The 17,498-nt window shown below is 37.0% G+C and overlaps 1 protein-coding gene across 1 annotated transcript in view; it reads left to right on the forward strand.

The window, feature by feature from the left end:
- The window catches only part of LOC134796851 (xanthine dehydrogenase), a 29,522-nt gene that overhangs the window by 529 nt on the left and 11,495 nt on the right, over positions 1-17,498 (forward strand). The window lies entirely within an intron of this gene.

Below are 17,498 nucleotides of genomic sequence, written 5' to 3' on the forward strand. Positions count from 1 at the left end.
TCGCGCGAGACCCCCCATATAATGTAAAATATTAAATAGGTAGTTTTGTAATACCTACTGAAATGTAAAAACAACACATGTGGATATAGTGATAGCGGTACAGCCTGAAATTCGGGAATCAGCTGCAAATGGTGTTAAAGGTATGAAAATCGGCACGATTAATCTTTAGGCCATTTGAATCAATTTGACCCGTAGCACCAAAAAAAAAACAAACGGAAAGAAGTTATGACGTTTTTTTGTATGAAAAAAAAAACAAATTTTAGTTCAGAAACCTATCGTGTGTGGTATTAAATGAAATGGCTAGCATAACTAGGTACTTTACAACGGACTAGAATATTATTACAAGTATTAAAATAGTACCTACCTACTATCTATTTTGTATATTAGTACTAGCGGTTGACCAAAATCAGCTGCAAATGGTGTTAAAGGTATGAAAATCGGCACGATTAATCTTTAGGCCATTTGAATCAAATTGACCTATAGCACCAAAAAAAAAACACAAACGGAAAGGAGTTATGACGTCATCTTTTTTTTTGTATGAAAAAAAAAACAAATTTTTGTTCAGAAACCTATCGTGTGTGGTATTATATGAAAGGGCATTTTGAGTCAGTTCTAAAAATATATCACATTATTATATTTCCGTCACTTGCATTCAATCAAAATAAAAATAATTTTCAAAACATACCAAGTTTGGGCTCCTCCAGATACGAAACCGTTGAATTATTTTTTGTAAAATATACGTCAAGTAATACCCAATATCCTCATATCTAACCCCAAGAAATTAATTTCGAAAATATTTAGTTTTTATTATTATAAATTGTGATCTATCAATTTATCAATGAAACGGCCTCCTAGCCTAGTCAATAGTGACCCTTACCATGCCCTTACCAGGATTCGAACCTGGGACCTCCTGCTTCATAGGCAGGGTCATTATCGACTAGGCTAGGAGGCCGTTTCATTGATAGATCACAATTTGTAATAATAATAAAATAAAAAGAAAATAATAAAACTAAATATTTTCGAAATTAATTTCATGGGGTTAGATATGAGGATATTGGGTATTACTTGAGGTATATTTTACAAAAAATAATTCAACGGTTTCGTATCTGGAGGCGCCCAGCCCAAATTGGTATGTTTTGAAAATTATTTTAATTTTAATTGAATGCAAGTGACGGAAATATAATAATGTGATATATTTTTAAAACCGGCTCAATATGCCCTTTCATATAATACCACACACGATAGGTTCCTGAACAAAAAATTGTTTTTTTTCATACAAAAAAAAGATGACGTCATAACTCCTTTCCGTTTGTGTTTTTTTTTTTTGGTGCTATGGGTCAAATTGATTCAAATGGCCTAAAGATTAATCGTGCCGATTTTCATACCTTTAACACCATTAGCAGCTGATTTTGGTCAACCGCTAGTACTAATATACAAAATAGATAGTAGGTAGGTACTATTTTAATATGTACTTGTAATAATATTCTAGTCCGTTGTAAAGTACCTAGTTACCAACAATAAATAGTATTGATTGGTTTTAACCTTTATGTACCTAGTGCACAATACAAGAAAGTACCTACCAACAAATGGACCACTTACCGCATTGTTTAACAATTATTCACGTATGGCATCTTCTCCATGGCAGCTTTAGCTATATTCATTTTTGTCAATGTCAAATAACTGACTAGAGTTAGACCAAGAAAAGTCTGCAGAGGTTTTGACAGCACACGCAGTGCAGTGCAGGTGTTATTTTAAACGTCTAACTTCTATGAAATTATGACGTATAAATAACACTGGCACTGCGTGTGGTGTCAAAATCTCTTCAGACTTTTCTTGGTCTCACTCTAGAGAAGAAAGCCTAAATAGCGGACCGTGAATATAGCCAACTTTGCCACCAGGGGAAACTTTGCCCAAAAGGACAATTTTAAGCAAATCCGTTAATGTAGAAAAATTTAAAATACTTATGGCCACCCTGCAATTTTTAGCAGAAAATAGGTTAAATTTGTGACAAAACTATACACCAAACATGTACACAACTTGACTTGGGAATTTTCAGCGAGTTGTCAAATGGTATATTTCGGCGGGCAAAAAATTGTTAAAAAATGAATGCATGTAGAAAAAAATTGAGAACCCTTTGACAAATATTTCCGGGTTTCAGTTATAAAACATGAAGCATGGATTATGTCCATTGAGGTTTAATCTAAAAAGGCCTAAAGACACAAAAGTTTTGGCGGTGGGCAATGTAATCCGGTAATTTACAGACCTACGGATGCCAACATTGCCCACCACCAAAAACGGCTTAGGGTTGTCACTTTTGACAAATTTACCCAACTTCGCAAGTAAAAGAAGATTATGTTAGTACACTAAAGTAAATTTATAAATATATACTGTATTTGATTGGTCTTATTATCCTTTATTTAGATGTTTTATCCCTTTTACGCATGAAAAATACAGCAAAACTCATATTTTAGGCCATTAAACTATTGTAACAGGTTTTCTCTAAAGTGACAACCCTAGCCTTTGTAAAATGCTTAGGTGAGTCTTGTATGGAAAAGGGCAAAAACGGGTAGGCAACATTGCCCACCCGATTTATTCAAAAGTTTACATACTTATCGATAAGTTATTAACAGGGAATGGTAGGATTTCCCAAACTTTTTGTGATTCTTAGACATCATCATCATAAGAGCTGTATTTCAGCACCAAATTGACGTGGGCAATGTTGTCCACAACCCCGGATATCTTTGCCCGCCATCTAAAACGCCAAAAAAGTGGGTAAAAACAGGATTTAAAAATTTTTTCTTCAAATAAACTGACGCGGTTGATTACAATGGACGTGCTAAGCAAAAAAAAGTCATACGATGTCATATATTTTTTTTGAGAATGCGTGTTTTTTCGAAAAAAAAAACGGGCAAAGTTGGCTATATTGACGGGATCTTAAAGAGTCCCCAGCAAGCTCGGTCGAATTTCACCTTCCCATACAAATGGAGTTTCGTTCTCATTTTATTTTAAAACTACGTTGGATTACTTACTTATTAAACACCGACAAAATTATGGTTTCAGCACTTATAGTAGCTTCACATTTGCAGATGTAATTATCTACTTACCCCCTACATAATTGTAGGTACTTATACCTACATATATAAGTATAAACTGAGTACTCCGTCCGTATCCCTATGCCTATTACTTCGCAGGTGTTAGCGTTTATGGAAGTACCTACATGAGTATTTAATGAGGGAAATCATATGCTGCAGGCACCCATAACTATTTAAGATATTTATTTCACAAAAACACATCGCATTCAACCCAAAATTATGCTAAACCAAAACAATACATACCTACCTATTTAATTTATACGCGCATATTTGCTCATATTACGATTATCACGTATTCCGTGATTAAAAACATTGTAACTTGTAAGTATGTTACATCAATCGATTTAAGAGGAATGTTTATTTGCCGCTGACCCCGATAATTCTGACCCGCTGCTCTCCGCGGCAAAACAAGTATCGGCCGTGGTGCCACGGTGTTATTTTTAACCGACTTCAATTTCATAGAAGGAGGAGGTTCTGTATTCGGTTGTGGTTATCTTTTTTTTTTTTCTATGTACGTTCACCGATTACTCCGACATCCGTAGTCTGATTTGAGTAATTCTATTTTTGTTTGAAAGGAGCTATCTCCAAGTTGGTCCCATATTAATTTGGTTCTGTTCTGATGATGGGATCCATGACGAATTGAGGGAACTCCTCAATTTTTAAAGGCACATGCATGGTGATTTGGGTGTTTTCTTAAGCAACTCGAGCATTTTCTCCTGAAAACCACCAATTTGATGAAGTAGACCTGATGCTGATGATTGTTTTGATGATAAAGATGATGATTTTTAATGTAGTATGTTCAGCGATTACTCCGGCACCTGTGATCCGATTTGAGTAATTCTTTTTTTGTTTGGAAGAAGCTACCTCCAAGGTGTTTCCGTATTATTTTTAGTTCTGGTCTGATGATGGAATCCATGAGGAATTGAGGGAACTCCTAAATTTTTAAAGGCACGTGTAAAGTGATTTCGGTGTTTTCTAAAGTAACTCGAGCATTTGCTTCCGAAAACCACCAATTTGATGTAGTGCAACTGCAGCCTTACCATGAGTTTGACACTACCCCCGATCAGTAGCCTTACCACGAGCTTGACATTGACATATTCGCTAACGTCTTCGTAACTTACTTTTTATGCATCTCGCTCGCAATAATATGTTAGTACGAGCGAGATGCATAGAAAGTAAGTTACACACACGCTAGCGAATATATCAATGTCAAACTCGTCGTAAGCTGGTAAGGCTACTGATCGGGGGTTAGGGTTAGGAATTAAGGGGTCAGGGATTAAGGGGTCGGGGAATGGCGGTTGAAGGGTTGCTGGTTTAGGATCGAGGGGTTCCTGGATCAGGGGTTGATGCGCTGTGAGGTTGAGTGATCGGTTGAGGGATTGGGTCAGTGGCGGGGCGGAGGATGGATTTATTTACTGTAGTGACAGGAATTATAATTTCCCAGACGGACTAGAGAAAATTCCTGATTACATATTTATTAAAGTAATAGCTACACGAATTTAGTGTTAAACATGATCTTGTTTTTCATTCATGCGTCGCGCTCTTAACAATGCGTTAAAACTAAAAATGGAAAAATAAAAACTATTTACAAAAAAAAGTAAATCGACTTCAAAAATGATGAAATGAAATATTAGGCTTTTTTAAGTCTATGTGTTACTACTGATATGTTTGAAGTCGGTGCCATGCCAAGTAGTAACAATACCAGTCAAAAATAACCAGCTTTATGGCTATAAATCCCATTAGAACTGTACTAATAACTATTATAAATGAGTGTAATGTGTGTAATTCTGTCTGCCTCTTTGTCGCCTTTTCATGGCTAAACAACTGAACTGCTTTAGGTGAAATTTGGCAAGAAGGTAACATCCTTGAATTGTTTTATATTTTGAAATGTAGTCCTCTGGATAAGGAACGGGAAATAACTCAGTCTCAATTCCACACTTGCGTGCTATAGACTGTTCGAGCATTAGTAAGAAATGCTCTTTAAACAATACGACGGCAAAAAAATGCATTGGATTAACACTAATGTGCCGACAAACATGGTACGGACTGCGCCAAGAAGGTTTGATCGTGTGTTCTGAGGTGTGTTCTCAGGCACAGTCGTTGTCAATGATATGTTTACACTTTTGCACCTTACTCCTTTCCGCTGGATGCGGGTGGCGCAAGACCGGTCATTGTGGCACTCTTTGGGGGAGGCCTATGTCCAGCAGTGGACGTCCTCTGGCTGATATGATGATGATGATGACCTTACTCCTTTGTAATAAGGCGAAAAGTGTAAACATAGTTATAACGTCGACTGTACCTACAGAAAGTACGTTCATTGTCATCGTGTAAGGCAATCCAACGTAGGTACATGCTTATCGAAACGCACCAAAATCATGGTATGCTTCAAAATTTGGCTTGGCACCGACTTCAAACATATCAGTAGTAACGCATAGACTTAAAAAAGGATAATGTTTTATTTCATCCTTTTTGAAGTCGGTTTACTTTTTTTTGTAAAAAGTTTTTATGATTTTAAAGTCACATAAAACTTTTTAGTAACGCATCGGGAATGTCTCTTCGTATGTGATACATACTTATCTAATAATGAAGTAGGCAGTTCTTAAGATTGGATTCAAAATGTGTGCGGGATGTTTACACACTTTGCTACTCAACGCAAGTGAATGTATGTGTGAACTTAAAAACTGATCTGATCAATGTGTGAATAGGCTAAGGTCAGGTCGCACAGATTGAACCTGATATCATTCAAGAGCACGTTGTATTGTGATTGGCACAGGTCGGGTAATGCTCTGTTTGTGCTGGTCGGCGTGGTGTGGCTACTAAGTATGGATTTATAGGTGAATTTTCAGAACGAATGAAGTCTACTTACTCATTGTCATATCATATTAATACAGTAAAATTATACATTTAGCGTTTGCGTCAAATCCGGTAGTTCTGATTTTTTGCAGACTTATTTATGATATTGGTCCAATGAATAATCCAAGTTGGTGACCTAGAGCGCCGAACGCAACTTTGTCAAAAATCGAAAAACCTGCGAAAGTTTCGGTTTTTGTTTAGTTTTGGGCGATTCTAACCCTAAAGGACTAGTTTTTGATAGTACCTCCCTTAGACGTTTTAAAGAAGACTAAATTTGCTACAATACGAGATTAGAACTGTCTCTGTAGATTGAATAGTTTCCGAGATAAAATCTTTCAAAGTTTAGATTTTTTTGAAATTGAGCTCGTAAGCTAAGTGAGTGCAGTGAGTATGCACTTTTGACTCAGGCGATGCCGCTTGGCACAATTGTTCCTAAGGTCAAACAAAGCTGATTTGGCGCGGTAGCCATGTTATCGTACCGTGCCTACCCCCCAAAAAGGGAGGGGAAAGGGTCGGATCCCCAGGGCCAATCTAAACTATATTTCTTCCTGCTCTTAGCAACTAGGGCAAGTTATATTAGCGATGTTACGATTCGACTTCATAAATCGGTTCAAACCGATTTACACCTGAAGTCGACTAAATCGACGTGACTGTTCCGTAAGTCGACTTAAGATACGTTCATCCGCTCTAAAAGCAAACTTTTCGATTTGTTGCTGCCTCACTTTCGTTTGACATATTGAGGAATAAGATGTACGCGAAGCGACTTCAAATCACGAAGAAAAATATTGCCATGCACATTGCCGCCATTATTGAGTCGAGTCAAGTCGAAACTGCTTTATCTGTAGATACCAATCTACAGATAAAGCAAAATGAAACTTATTATCTGAGTAGTAAGGCTCCATTTCGCATGGGCTTAAAGAGATCGACTTGGATCGGTTTGGCAGTTTTGCGCCGCGTCGATTTGCGAACTGACACACGCAACACACAATGACTCACGGAAACGCACGAGACCGCACACTCTTTCCTGTTTGCTCGTATAATGCTTTCCCGTTTTAGCTTGAGCATTGAATGAAATTGTGATCTACCGCGCAACGGAAAGTAAAAAAATATTACAAAAGTTTAAAGTCAGTTTTTGCTGTTGTGTTATTCTAAGGATTCTAATGGTCGAACAAACCGCAAAATTGACAAATCGATTTCCTCTACTCAAAGCCAAGTGACTACGGAGCGGTTTGATTTGAACTACTGATACTTAAAAACAATAGAAGTTAAATCGACTTGGCCAAATCGGTTTGCAAACCGATTTGGGTTGCAATCGGATTCGACTTATTCGGTTTGAATTTTTTTCGATTTGACCCATCACTAAGTTATATATCATTTTCATATAATTTAGGGATTCCTTATTCTATAAAGTATCACTTCAAAGCAGGCATTCATACATTTTTTTGTAAAAATATGAAGCGGATTGAGTGACGATTTCCATTGAAATGTAATTATGGCCAAAGTCAAAAGTTAAAAATCCTTAAAAAAACACTTAACTTGGCGATTTAAAAGTATGAATATAATGTTTTCATCCCTAAATTATATGAAAATGATATATAACGTGCCCTAGCTCCTAAGAGTAGGAAGAAATATAGCAAAGATTGGACCTGGGGATCCGACATTTCCCCTCCCTTTTTGGGGGGTATGCACGGTACGATCTCGTAGCTACTGGGCCAAATCAGCTTTGTTTGACCTTAGGAACAATCGTGCCAAACGGCATCGCCTGAGTCAAAAGTGCATACTCACTGCACTCACTTAGCTTACGAGCTCAATTTCAAAAAAATCTAAATTTTGAAAGCCTTTATATCTCAGAAACTAATCAATCTACAGAGACAGTTCTAATCTCGTATTGTAGCAAATTTAGTCTTCTTTAAAAACGTCTAAGGAAGGTACTATCAAAAACTAGTCCTTTAGGGTTAGAATCGCCCAAAACTAAACAAAAACCGAAATTTTCGCAGGTTTTTAGATTTTTGACAAAGTTGCGTTCGGCGCTCAAGGTCACAAACTTGGATTATTAATTGGGCCAACATCATAAATAAGTCTGCATGAAATCAGAACTACCGAATTTGACGCAGAAGAGCCACGTTACAAAATTCTACAATTTCACTGGATTATATGTCTCTATTTAAATTGCGATTAAACGTATTTACAACGTGTCCCAAAATTCAACGATAAGCTGGCACCAGAAGATGGACCTGCTCATGACTACTCGAGGAAAAAAAAAATACAACGGGTTGCACTCCGGGAGTGCCGACAGAAGTGAAAACTCAATGACTAGTCCAAAATGTCTGCAGCACTATCTATAATTGACCCATCCTCCTTTCTATTGAAAAACTTTAGTTCCGAAATTGCTGGTCAGTGAGCTTGTTTAAAATTCGAAATTCAAATTTGTAGCGCTAATTGTTTATAATTCGAATAGAAATTGTAAAGTTACCTTGCAGACCTCGCATCTAAATATATTTGGTCATGATATTTTGAGTTTTATTCACCAGTACTAGAATTCACTTTTATTAGCGATTTCATCAAGATGCAGCTTTATTGAATTATATTTGAGTGATATAAAGTTAGAATGTAACTGTGAGATCCTCGTATTTCAACCCGTACAAGATTAGAACCTTTTTCGTGTAATGTCATTGAGTTTTTCTTTCTTGATTTAAATGCCATCTAAATGAGTGGCCATCTAAACGTTACGGTCACGTGATCGCGTTACGCTGTCTCGAGTTTATCATTTTTTCCCCACCTCAAAAAGTGCCCAGCGCCGCTAAAGAACTTTTCACTTCAAAAACCGGGCAAGTGCGAGTCGAACTCGCGCACGAAGGGTTCCGTACCATAATGCAAAAACCGGTCAAGTGCGAGTCGGACTCGCGTTCCAAGGGTTCCGTACATAAGTCCGACTCACGCTTGACTGCATATTTCTAATAGGTTTTCCTGTCATCTATTTTTCAAAATTTTAGACCCAGTAGTTTCAGAGATAAAGGGGGGGGGGGGGAATGGTCGGACAGACAGACAGACGCACGAGTGATCCTATAAGGGTTCCGTTTTTTTCTTTTTGAGGTACGGAACCCTAAAAACGGCAAAAAAAAACGGTCACCCATCCAAGTACTGACCCCGCCCGACGTTGCTTAACTTCGGTCAAAAATCACGTTTGTTGTATGGGAGCCCCACTTAAATCTTTATTTTATTATATTTTTAGTATTTGTTGTTATAGCGGCAACAGAAATACACCATCTGTGAAAATTTCAACTGTCTAGCTATCACGGTTCGTGAGATACAGCCTGGTGACAGACGGACGGACGGACAGCGGAGTCTTAGTAATAGGGTCCCGTTTTACCCTTTGGGTACGGAACCCCAAAAATTGAACAAAAAAAATTCAAAAATTGCAGACATGGTCGTTAAAAATACCACTAGGGGTGTCGATTTTAATTTTTTTTGTAATTCCATAATAAAGTGAGATATATTTTTAACCGACTTCCAAATCTCAAAGAAGGAGGTTATCAATTCGGTTGTATGTTTTTTTTTATGTTTGTTACTCCATATCTCCGTCATTACTGGACCGATTTTGAAAATTCTTTTTTTGATTGTATGTATATGCATACAGATTGGTCCCGTTTTTGTCAAAACCCAGTTCTGATGATGGGATCCATGAGGAATCGAGGGAACTCCTCAAATCTTAAAGGCATACATATTGTGATTTTTGGGTTTTTGTCAACAAATCAAGCATATACATCCAGAAAAGTGACATTTGATGAAGTGGAACTGCTGATGATGATCAGAACGGAACTCTTCAACGACGTTTGGCGATTTGTCCTCTTAGTTATGTATGTTAAGCAAGTTAAGTTTTTAAGCCACATTTTTGTCAAGCTCGAGTTCTGATGATGGGATCCATGAGGAATCGAGGGAACTCCTCAAATCTTAAAGGCATGCGTATAGAGATTTTTGTATTTACATCAGAAAATCAAGCATTTTCATTAAATACTGTCGCATTTGATGAAGTCGAACTGCTGATGATGATCAGAACAGAACTCTTCAACGACGCATAGTTCACGTTTGGCGATTTTTCCTCTTCGTTATGTTTGTAAGCAAATTAAGTTTTTAAGCCACATTTTTTTCAAGCTCGAGTTCTGATGATGGGATGGGATCCATAAGGAATCGAGGGAACTCCTCAAATATTAAAGGCATACGTATAGATTTTTTTTTATTTTCATCATAAAATCAAGCATTTACATTAAAAACTGTGGCATTTGATGAAGTGGAACTGCTGATGATGACCAGAACAGAACCCGGACTCGGACCCGGACCTTGACCCGGACTCGGACCCGGACTGGACCCGGACTCGGACCTGGGCCTTGACCCGGACTCGGACCCGGACTAGACCCTGACTCGGACCCAGACTCGGACCCGGACCTTGACCCGGAAAACCACTATGATACCTTAACTAAATAAACCACTATGATTACCTACCATAAATGTAGGTATAAAGTATGATGATGCCAATCTTACTAGCCCCTCCCGCTTAAACCCCCGTACACCGCACCGCATGCACCGTTAAGTGGGTTAGGTTAGGTTTGAACTGCGATCCTCACAGAACCGAACAAGGGTTAGGTTAGGTTAGAACTGCGAGCCTTACAGAAACGAAATGCTACTTGAAAAGTGGGTTTGATTAGGTTCGAACTGCGATCCTCACAGAACCGAACTGCTATCAGAGAAGTGGGTTAGGTTAGGCTAGAACTACGACCCTTACGGAAGCGAAATGCTAGTAGACAAGTGGGTGGTTTTACCTCATTTTCTACATAGTGCACAATCTACAATAATCTTTCACCGGCCCCCATAGAAGTCGGTTTTTTTTTTCTTAAAAATTATTTATTTTATTTTTCCTCGAGTAGTCATGAGCATGAGCAGGTCCATCTTCTGGTGCCAGCTTATCGTTGAATTTTGGGACACGTGGTATAGGTATTTTGATGTTTTTTGTTTACTTATTAGTAAAAAATAGTGTTTAGTTTTTGTTTATGAAATTTATATGTACAATCAACTGTAAAAATACTTACTCAAAAATATGTCCCATAGTTCTTAATTCACTGACATAAGAGTTATGGGACATATTTTTGAGATGATTTGTACACCCATATTTTTACAGTTGACTGTACATATGAGGTATCTATATGTAAACGTATAGGTACATTGGGTACCTACATATATATTTATAAAATATTATACATTCCTATAAAATAAATAAATTTTATTAAAGAGCACAATTCACAATCAATTTCTCAAATAAATCAGGACGTAAGTTTCGCCAAGGAAGTGGTAACTTAATATGGCCCATTAGGATTTCAATACAAACTATTTAAATAAATACATTGTATGCGTAAACGTACTTAATTTTTTAACCGACTTCCAAATCCCAAAGGAGGAGGTTATCAATTCGGTTGTATGTTTTTTTTTTATGTTTGTTACTCCATATCTCCGTCGTTACTGGACCGATTTTAAAAATTCTTTTTTTGATTGTATGTAGATGCATACAGATTGGTCCCGTTTTTATCAAAACCCAGTTCTGATGATGGGATCCATGAGGAATCGAGGGAACTCCTCAAATCTTAAAGGCATACATATAGTGTCTTTTGTGTTTTTATCAACAAATCAAGCATATACAATCAAAAACGTGACATTTGATGAAGTGGAACTGCTGATGAAGATAAGAATGGAACTCTTCAACGACGCATAGTTCACGTTTGGCGATTTGTCCTCTTCGTTATGTTTGTTAAGCAAGTTAAGTTTTAAGCCACATTTTTGTCAAGCTCGAGGTCTGATGATGGGATCCATGAGGAATCGAGGGAACTCCTCAAATCTTAAAGGCATGCGTATAGAGATTTTTGTATTATCATCAGAAAATCAAGCATTTTCATTAAAAACTGTCGCATTTGATGAAGTGGAACTGCTGATTATGATCAGAACAGAACTCTTCAACGACCCATAGTTCACGTTTGGCGATTTGTCCTCTTCGTTATGTTTGTTAAGCAAGTTTAGTTTTTAAGCCACATTTCTGTCAAGCTCGAGTTCTGATGATGGGAACCATAAGGAATCGAGGGAACTCCTCAAATCTTAAAGGCATACATATAGCGACTGTTGTGTTTTTATCAACAAATCAAGCATATACATTAAAAAAAGTGACATTTGAGGAAGTGGAACTGCTGATGATGACCAGAACGAAACTCTTTAACGACGCATAGCTCGCGTTTGGCGATTTTTCCTCTTCGTTATGTTTGTTACGCAAGTTAGGTTTTTAAGCCATATTTATGTCAAGCTCAAGTTTTGAACATGGGATCCGGAATCGAGGGAACTCCTCAAATCTTAAAGGCATACGTAAGTATAGAATTTTCTGTATTTTCATCATAAAATAAAACATTAATTAATTTGATGAAGTGGAACTGCTGATGATGATCAGAACAGAACTCTTCAACGACGCATAGTACACGTTTGGTGATTTCGAATTTCAATTTTGACTTGGACTGGGACCCGGACTCGGATCCAGATCCGGATCTTTCCCGGGCCCCATAGAAGTCGGTTTTTTTTTCTTAAAAATTATTATTATGTCATGTACTTGCCAAAACAATCCGTTTTAAGCATGGCATTTAGAAAAACTAGTTTTTACCGGTTTATACTCTAACATAAATAGTTAACACTGAAAGTTCTTAGAGTGGGCCACTTTTGAGTTATATGATATGACAAAAAGAGGAATATACATAAATGTACCTACATCGTTTGTTAAATATCAACTTTTTATATATATATTTAGCTGAGATATTTAGTATACAGTGTATTTCATTCGGTTGTCAATATTTTCGCCGCGTGATTAAATGCGACTCACTTTGGGCAATAAAGTTAGGTACGCTTCAGTTATTACATTAATTTTTGTAATGAAACCTAGCTTTCGTCAGTGTTATTCATTTAAAGAAATAAATAATCACGTGGTTTAAAACAGTTAATGCAAACATAAAAAACCGGGCAAGTGCGAGTCGGACTCGCACACGAAGGGTTCCGTACCATTATCTATAAAAAACGGTCACCCATCCAAGTACTGACCCCGCCCGACGTTGCTTAACTTCGGTCAAAAGTCAAAAATCACGTTTGTTGTATGGGAGCCCCACTTAAATGTTTATTTTATTCTGTTTTTAGTATTTGTTGTTATAGCGGCAACAGAAATACATCATCTGTGAAAATTTCTGCTGTCTAGCTATCACAGATCACGAGATACAGCCTGGGTGACAGACGAACGGACGGATGGACGGACAGCGGGTCCCGTTTTACCCTTTGGGTACGGAACCCTAAAAAATATTGATTGCCTAATTATTGCAGCTTTCATTATTCTAAAAACTTTCAGTATCTCACTCGCACATAGGTAGGTACATACATAGTATTTACCTACATTACAAACGCAACATTATTACTTACTCTACCGTAGCATGGCAAGTGTAGCGTGCTAGTCATGCTAACCATACATAATTATATGCATGTATGCATGTTAGTATGCAAGTGAACTAACCGCAAGATAATAGGTAGGTACCGTTAGACGGGGTGAATAGGGACAACTCTAAAAATGTGATTTAACTGACAATTTCTTTAAAAAATACCCACAGAAATTGTATAATACAAATCTGCTATCATTCTAAATCGAACAATACAATCTGTGTAGGTATTTATTAAGAAATTGTCAGGTAAATCACATTTTACGTTTAGTCCCTATTCACCCCAGTTGACGGTAAGTACCTAAGTAATTTTATACGTACCTACTTATGCATGTGATTTTTCTTACACGAAATTCCTCCATGAGTACCTAGTATTTTCCAACCATCCTATACTCGTAGGTACTAACCCTAACCACAAAAAAGTCCTGAATTGTATTATTAGTTTTAAAAAAGGCTCCAACTATTTCAATCAAATTTACAAATACTTAGACCTAAATTTATAGATCTTGCGAGCCTCCATGGGTCTGTCATTTCGAAAAATCCCAAAAACTCACTCACGAATATCAGGTGAGAAGTACGGCCTGTATTGTATAGGAGAGCAGCTGGACATATTGGACAAAAAAATTGGATAGGTGAAATACCACCCTAAGTAAATAAGCTAAGTCCAGAAAGGTTGAAATAAAAATAGCCTTATGGTCTAAGAGCTAGCTACGGAAATAGGTTTGCAATTTATAGAGCAACGAAATCCCTCTAGTTATATAGTGTGCCATACTATCATTATTAATTAATCCGGGCGCCTGACAGCTGTCCAGCAGTGTGACAGTGGTTGGGCAACAAAAGGGTTGTAAAAACAATTGAAGGTGTGCAATTTATACATAGAGGGGACCGAAAACGGGACCTTATAGTAATAAGGTGCCTTTCCCACCTTTGGGTAACGAAAGACGATAAAATTGGACCCAGTAAATGAGATGACTTGGCACTTTTTCGCGCATCTTGGACGTCACCTGGCACTACTTTTAAAACCAATTAAAACGCCTGGTAATGTTATATTCGAATTAAATACATAATTAGCTATTATATCACACCAAACCACCACCAAACTCAGATCAGAGCTCTATAAATTGTACACCTTCAATTTATTTGACACCTCTCACACCCAGCGCTGAACAGCTGCCAGGCGCCCGAATTAATTAATAATGATAGTATGGCACACACCTACAGGGATTTTGTTGCTCTATAAATTGCAAACCTATTTCCGTGTCTAGCTCTCCGTCTATTACCTACTGTAACTTCTTAAATCTTCAGATCGTATGCACTAAGTACCCAAATGGAAGAATTTCCCTGTTCAATTTGCATTGAAAATGCGGTCGTGATTGAATAAAATTATTTAGATAACAGTCGCTTGGTTTTGTGCATGAAAATGGAATTAGGTATAATACGAGTAAGAAGGGAAAATATGAACAGGGGAGTGGTTCATATTACTTAGGTAGGTATATTTGCACCTGACACCGAATCCTGAAACTATTATTTTTTTTAAGAATTGTAATCAATATCGCCATGAAATTAATTGTTTTAGGTAGGGATTGTGAAATATATATCGCGTTATGTACCTATATGTAATATTATGTGTGGTATCGTAGTACCTACCTACTGCCGTATTCGAACTTCAAGATATTCACAAGAGACGACACGTACTAGATCCATTCTAGATACGTTATAATTTAGATACCAAATAGTTCTCTTTTGCAGCGCAATTCCGGCAACCAATGTCACTTTTACGTTAGATAGAGTAAGATATCTATTAGATGTGAATTGGATCTCTAAGTCATATCCTGTGGAAATCGTTCAAGAGTATCTCCAGAATCGCGCAAATGTCAAATTTGACAGGTTAGATCTTAAACATATCGTTATCGTATCTTGGTGATGTCTATAAGATATCTAATAGATGTCTATTTCAAAATCCGAATCGGGCCCCTAAATATTTGTTTGTCAGCAGTCTACATTGGATACTAATTTCACAACAAATGCGATGAAATACGTAAGTATAAGTAGGTATATGCGTTATCATATTACCATGCAAAGTAGGTAATCCATTTAAATTCATGGCGCATAATTCACGTGCCATGTATGTAGCTAAGTACCTAACTAAACAATTGGTAAATGCGTCAAGTAAAATTTGAATTTGATTTTTCTGTCACCCGTGGACGTGTAAATAAGTTTCATTTCAAAAAATATTTTTTGCTAAAAACTCTTAACGTTGACTGTCCTTTACTTTAAACTAAACAGTCAACTAATTCATCGAGATAATTAAACTTGAAAAAAAAAAGGACTGGAATTCTAAAGTTTGCGTTCCGTTCAACGGGGTTTGGCGTTTAAATAATTAGTATACCTAAATAAATCTTAGGATATGTCGATGTCGATAAAGTTATGATTATGATGTATCATACAACCGTTATGTAATTATAAAATACTAACTTATGCCCGTGACTTCGTCTGCGTGGAATGACGATGATGATGATTGATAAAAACTACCCTATCCTTTCTCGGGGCCCAAACTATCTCCATTTTGTCCAAATCGGTTCAGCGGTTTAAGCGTGAAGAGGTAACAGACAGACACACCCTCGGATTTATAATATTAGTATTGATTATAATATTTATAATCGTGCTTACAATAACAATAACTCAATTAATAAACAATGTGCTTGTAAAGTTTTTTAGATTGATACACTTGGATAGAAGGCGCTAAGTAGCATAGCATAGCTATTAAAATTTCCATTGCTACTGTATTACCTATATGTATCATTTTATGTAAATAGCGCAAGGCGAGATGGAATTAACTAATAGACGTTCTGGTTATCGAAAATGCATGAGAATAGGTTTGTGTGTCAAAGATAATACTCTCCACTACTTCAGTTCCTAATCATTTTCGATACAATTTTGCGGTCGAATCTATTCGGTGTATCGATAGATGGGTCATTCTCGCATTTCGTGCAAATCGGTACTATTTGCAATTTACCAAAAATGTGATGGTGTTTTCGAATATCTGTTAATGCAAGGTTGTAACATAGGACCTAAAGTATATTGGCCCGCCATGAACAATTCTAAAAAGGTGGTTATTTTCTTTATATTTACAATTAACCCCCACTATTTTCATTCCTCTCTGCATGTAACGCGTGAAGTTAAACTTTGACGTCCATTTGAACCTTAAGATACTAAAAATAGAAAACTTGTTGTTGGTTCAGTAAACAAGTAATTTAGTTATGTTTTATATCCTATAATATTATACGCTAAGAAATTAACAATAAAACTATACAGCTTTATAAGTGATGGTCCAAGCAATTTCTTCATTACCGACGCGAGAAATGGATTAGCTATATTTTGCTATATAGCAAGGGTATATAGCAATTCCCGCGGATACAACACATTGTTCGTCAGTCAGTTGGCCGCGTGCTACCACAGCGGTCGTCCGTATGTTGCTTTTGACGAAAATACCTACGTTCTCTCGTGTCGGGAAGGAGTGTGGTTCAGATAAATCGTCATCGCCATCTAGTGATATATACAGTAAGTACCAATTGTACATTATTAAAATTATACCTAATTGATGTGTTTTAGGGTTGCCTTTCGTGTGGCTTATTCTGCGAAATCAAGGTCTGATATCAACCGACCTAGGCGACGAAAACTTCCAAAACTTCATTCATATCTGTTTCATTCATTTCTTTTCCTTCCAATTTTGCCAGGGAAGGTAATGAACGAATTTAGAAGGTAATGATAATGTATTTGAGGCAGTGCATTTAATGGAAAGAGGGTTAAGTTATTATAAATAGAATGTTGGTATAAGCATTTAAAACTGTAAACTGTAATAATATATAGGACAGCCCAACTGGTGATTTTTTGGATTTAACTAGAGCGCAGTAGATTAACATAATCTGGCGCTCTACATATAATACCAGACCGCACTCAAGGACTGTGCTGAGAAATTTGACACGTTACTAAGAGACTAAGTGAGTTGGAATCATCTGATACCTGTCGACGATAAGGTAGAGAACGGGGC

The sequence above is a fragment of the Cydia splendana genome, chromosome 1 (genome assembly GCF_910591565.1).
Source record: "Cydia splendana chromosome 1, ilCydSple1.2, whole genome shotgun sequence".
In the NCBI taxonomy this organism is placed as follows: Eukaryota; Metazoa; Arthropoda; class Insecta; order Lepidoptera; family Tortricidae; genus Cydia; species Cydia splendana.